Source organism: Manihot esculenta, chromosome 15, assembly GCF_001659605.2.
Source record: "Manihot esculenta cultivar AM560-2 chromosome 15, M.esculenta_v8, whole genome shotgun sequence".
Lineage (NCBI taxonomy): Eukaryota > Viridiplantae > Streptophyta > Magnoliopsida > Malpighiales > Euphorbiaceae > Manihot > Manihot esculenta.
In genome coordinates, this window is record NC_035175.2 from 8,238,687 (window position 1) to 8,244,686 (window position 6,000).

Genomic DNA, 6,000 nt, shown 5'->3' on the forward strand with positions numbered 1-6,000 from the left:
TAAACTCTGGAGCAGTACTCACTGCTGCTCTCTCTGGTTCCTCTGGTCTGTACCTATATAGATGGATTCAAATGAGGGACCAAACTAGCTTATGACTACCTCTATTACATTCCCCAAGAATCCCCTTAAACTCACTCAACTATCCATGCAAAGTATGCAAGAGAAGGCTGGACAGAACACTTTCGGCGGCAGGTTCGGCGGCCGAAAGTCCTCTCCAGAGACGAAACTCAAGCACCTTCGGCGGCTGAATCTCTACTTTCGGCTGCCGAACCCTTTCGGGGGCAAGTTTCGGAGGCCAAAAGGCACTCCAGAGACGAAAGTCTTTAACCTTCAGCAGCACCTTCGGCGGCCGAACTTCCCTCCAGAGCCGAAAGTCCAAAAGCTCGGGGGCAAGCTTGGGCAGCCGAAGCCACCTCCTCACACCTCTTCAGGAGTTCGGCGGCCGAATGTACCTTCGGCGGCCGAACCTGAGTTCATCAGCAGGGCAGAAACTTGCCCTGCCTCTTCGCCCAATGCACAAAACCCTCTCCAACTCAAACACCTCACTTCGTCTACTTGCATACACGCATGTATATGCTCAAAGGGGTCAAAAACTACCTAAAAACCCCAAACATACAACACAAACAACACAGAAACAAGCTTTACACATAAAATCATCAAAAACGCTCTTTTTACCCTATGCATGCAACTCTCTCCATAAACCCCATAAAACCTTCAGAAAACATAAAAACAAGCTCAGGATCTTCACTTACCTCTTGAAATCAAGAAGATGAACGATCCTAACGTGGAGTTTTGGAGCAACTTGCCTTCAAACTCTCCAAACTTCAAACTTTGAGTTTTTAGCTTAAAACCTTCAAATAATCATGAAAACTAATCAAATCTTTGCATGATTTAATGAAAACATGAAGAAAGACTCACCAAGGGCAGGATCTGACAGATATGAGTGAACCCATCTAGAGTAAGCTCTAGCCAGGGGTACAGAGTACAGAGTACAGAGTACAGAGATAGTGCATGCACAGGTTAAGCCTTGGTTCAGAAAAGAGTTTTTATTTTCACAGAAAATGTATGATCATGTATGAGAGTTACAGGTACACAGAGAGTATAGCAGGCTTGCTACGGGTTCTGGTGGCCTTAAGCCGACCTGAATCCTAGCGCCGGTGACGGTCCATTTTGGGGTCGTTATTCCGATACCGGACTCTAACAGGGTATTACAGACCTGGTATGGCTACCTCATGCCATATCTCATCTCATAGTATCTGATCTCATATCAAGGGCGAAGGATCATCCAACATTCATCCATACAAATATCATCTTATGCAATGCATCATATTCGTGGATTCTAATGCAACACAACCTAATACATAACATGGCATTTTATGATGCATGGATCATGCTAGAAACGTGTCATTTCTCAATTTAAAACATCAAGTTTAGTTCCACTCACCTGTAGCCAATGCTTGGCTAATGTAACGACCCGAAAATCGGACCGCTACCGGCGCTAGGATCCGGGTCGACTTAAGGCCGCCGGGACCCGTAGCAAGCCTGACATAAAACCTGTGAACCTGTATAATCCCATACATGATCAACAACATGCATAAAAATTTAAAACTTTTCTTCACACATACTGTCACCAACTAACTCAACCTGTGCATACTCTGAACATATACATAACATAGTCCCTCTGTGGGATCTCATCAAGCCTTAAAGGCAAGACAACCTGTGCTGAGTTAGTTTACATAACCATCATAACATAAGATCATGTACATACAAAAGGGATTAACAATATACTATGGTCAAGCACAACTCTATCCTCAATAACCTCTTTACATAACATACTGAATATTTTTTTTACATTTCATCATAATACAATTGTCATGTCCACAATCTAACTATTACATGCATATGACTTTCTTTTCTCTTCTTGCCTTCTCTATCTATCCCGTACCTGCAAACCTGGGGGTTAGGGGAGAGGGGTGAGCTAGATGCCCAGTGAGTAGAACTATAAAAAGAATATTTAAAACATGCCATCATGAAATGCGTCACTGCGCAAACAAATCACACCACGGATGGACTGATTCAAAAATCCCTCAACTCCATGCCCGGCCCTATTATGGGCACCACAGGACTTCGTATTGCCCGGCCCTATTATGGGCACCACAGGACTTCGTACTCGGAGTTATTGCCCGGCCCTATTATGGGCACCACAGGACTTCGTATTCAGAAGGCTAATGAATCATCCTAATGTCCATCCACTAACATCTATCACAACAATGCAATGCGGCATATTCGTGAATTCTAATGCAAACAACCTATAATATGATCATGATGCATGAAGCATGATAAAAGCATTTCATTTCTTAATTTAAAAGGTTAAGTTTAGTTCCACTCACCTCTGGCTGACTCTGACAACTCTGTAGCAGCTGGCTCACTGCTGGGGTCCTTGGTTCCTCGGGTCCGAACCTACGCAGGTGGACTCCAATGAGGGACCAAACATATATAAACATGACTCTAAAATATCCCCCAGAAACCCCCTAAAACATCCTGAAAATATCACATAGAGATATGCATGAAGTGGTTGAACAGGGCACTTTCGGCGGCACCTTCGGCGGCCGAAAGTCCTGGACAGAGACGAAACTCAGGTAGGTTCGGCGGCACCTTCGGCGGCCGAAAGTGCCAGACAGAGACGAAAGTCTCTTTTCGGGGGCAACTTCGGCAGCCGAAAGGCCTGCCTCCCCAGCCATGTTCGGCGGCCGAAAGTACCTTCGGCTGCCGAACCTGGTTTCTGCCAAAGGGCAGAAACTTGGCTCCCTTTGCCCATTTTGTCTCCCAACCTTCCAAACATGCATATTTTTCAACCAAACCATGCATACAAGTTCCTAGGGGCCTCAAACATGCATATACCCCATCTACAACACTTCAATCACACATAATCAAGCTACATTGTTCAAAAAGTCATCAAAAACCCATAGGTTCAACACATACCCTAGCATGCATTCTACCCCTTAAAACTTCATAAAACTTGTTTAAATCATACATTGAGCTTAGAATCGGCTCTTACCTCTTGAAGATCGTGGGTTGAGGAGATCTAAACTTGGAGATGGAAGAAGTTCCAACTTTTGGTCTCCAAGCTCCAAAACTCGTTCTAAGCTCAAAGATCTTCAAAACCAAAGTTATAAACTTGTAAAGATCATGGAAAAAGGAAGGAAAAACTCAAGATAGGGGAAGGATGGCGGAATGCTCACCTTGGCCGAAATGGGGAGAAAAAGCTCGCCCATTTTCGGCTAAGGGACCCTTTTATAGGTGGCTGGCCAGACCACGTTCGGGGGCCGAATGTGCCTCCGCATCCATGCAAATGTTCGGCGGCCGAACTTGACTTTCGGCGGCCGAACCTGAACTTCCCTAACTCATGCTTTCGGGGGCCTAACGTGCCTCCAAAACGCATGCATGTTCGGCGGCCGAACCTGACTTTCGGCGGCCGAACCTGGGTTTTCCTCCAATGCTATTTTCGAGCAAAAACTCATTTTGTTTCATACTGAAAACCATTAGAAACATGAAAACATTTTACAAAAACATGATTTTTACCCTTCTAGAGGTCTCCGACATCCGAGATTCTACCGGACGGTAGGAATTCCGATACCGGAGTCTAGCCGGGTATTACATTCTCCCCCCCTTAAGAACATTCGTCCCCGAATGTTCCTCAACTAGTACATGCATAGCATAACAACATAACATACACACATAAACACATAGAGACTAACCTTAAAAGAGATGAGGATATTGCCGGAGCATAGACTCCCGTGTCTCCCAAGTGCATTCTTCCATATTGTGGTGGTTCCACAGGACTTTCACCATCGGGATTTCCTTGTTTCTCAGCTTTCTGATCTGAGTGTCTAAGATCCGTACTGGCTGCTCAACATAGGTGAGATCCTCTTGGATCTCCACATCAGGTTCACTAAGAACCTTGCCCGGATCTGACACGAATTTTCTCAACATAGAAACATGGAAAACCGGATGGATTCTTGCCATAGAAGCAGGTAAATCCAGCTTGTACGACACATTCCCAATCTTTTGCAAGATTTCAAAGGGTCCGATGTATCGTGGGGCTAGTTTACCTTTCTTCCCAAAGCGAACCACTCCTTTCATTGGAGACACCTTGAGCAATACCAGATCCCCCTCCTGAAACTCTACTAGTCTTCTGCGGATGTCTGCATAACTCTTCTGTCTGCTTGCAGCTGTCTTGATTCTTTCTCTGATTAAGGGTACCACCCTGCTGGTGATCTCTACTAGTTCAGGCCCTGCCAAGGCCTTTTCTCCTACTTCCTCCCAGCAAACAGGTGACCTGCACTTCCTTCCATATAAAGCTTCATATGGAGCCATCCCGATGCTAGCATGATGGCTGTTATTGTAGGCAAACTCTACCAAAGGCAGATGCTGCCTCCAAGAACCGCCAAAGTCTAGCACACACATTCTAAGCATATCCTCGATAGTCTGGATGGTCCTCTCTGACTGTCCGTCTGTCTGTGGGTGGAAGGCAGTGCTGAAATCCAATCTAGTACCCATAGCATCCTGCAGACTCCGCCAAAACCTGGAGGTGAATTGGGGCCCTCTATCTGACACTATAGAAACAGGAACCCCATACAGTCTGACTATCTCATCAACGTACACCTGCGCTAACTTGTCCACAGAATAGCCACTCCTGACAGGGATGAAGTGAGCAGATTTGGTGAGTCTGTCCACAATCACCCATATGGAGTCCAATCTGTTGGACGTCGCCGGTAACCCCACTACGAAGTCCATAGCTATATTCTCCCATTTCCACTCTGGAATAGGTAGCGGGTTAAGCATTCCAGCCGGCTTCTGATGTTCCAGCTTCATCCTCTGACACACTTCGCAGGCTGACACAAACTGTGCCACTTCTTTCTTCATAACTGGCCACCAATAAACCTTTTTCAGATCTTGATACATCTTGGTGGCTCCGGGGTGAATGTTGTATCTTGCATTATGAGCCTCTCTCATAATGTCTCCTTTTAGCCCAATGTCATCTGGTACACATAATCGACTCCCATAGCGGAGGATCCCCTTATTGTCGAATCTGAACTCACTGTCCTTGCCTGACTGAACAGTCCTGGCGATCTTCACTAACTCTGGGTCCTCATGCTGTTTCTGAGCCACTTGCTCCAGAAACACAGGTGTCACTTTCATCTGAGCAACTAAGGCGCCTGTACCAGATAACTCCAACTGTAGACCTTCCTCAATGAGCTTGTAAAGCTCCTTCACCACTGGTCTCCTCTCTGCCGTGATGTGGGATAGACTGCCTAGTGACTTCCGGCTTAAAGCGTCTGCCACGACATTCGCCTTACCCGGATGATACTGAATCTTGCAATCATAGTCACTTAGCAACTCTACCCACCTCCTCTGTCTCAAATTCAAATCTCTTTGACTCAGGATGTACTGCAGGCTTTTATGATCTGTGAAGATCTCACATTTTACCCCATAGAGGTAGTGCCTCCACATCTTGAGTGCAAAGATCACTGCTGCCATCTCAAGGTCATGTGTGGGGTAATTCAACTCATGCTTCTTTAGCTGCCTAGAAGCATAAGCAATCACCCTCTCATTCTGCATAAGCACACAACCCAGTCCCACACGGGACGCATCACAAAAGACTGTAAAGTCCTCTCCACTAGATGGCAGAGCTAAAACTGGTGCTGAAGTCAACCTCTTCTTAAGCTCTTCAAAACTCTCCTCGCACTGGTCGGTCCACAGAAACTTCTGATTCTTCCTGGTTAGTCTGATCAGAGGAGCTGCTATCTTTGAGAAGTCCTGAACGAACCTCCTGTAGTAACCTGCCAAACCCAAGAAACTCCTGATCTCTGTCACTGAAGTGGGTCTAGGCCAGTTAGCCACAGTCTCTGTCTTCTTGGGTTCCACCTCAATCCCATTCTCTGACACTACATGCCCCAAGAACGAAATGCTCCTCAGCCAAAACTCACACTTGGAGAA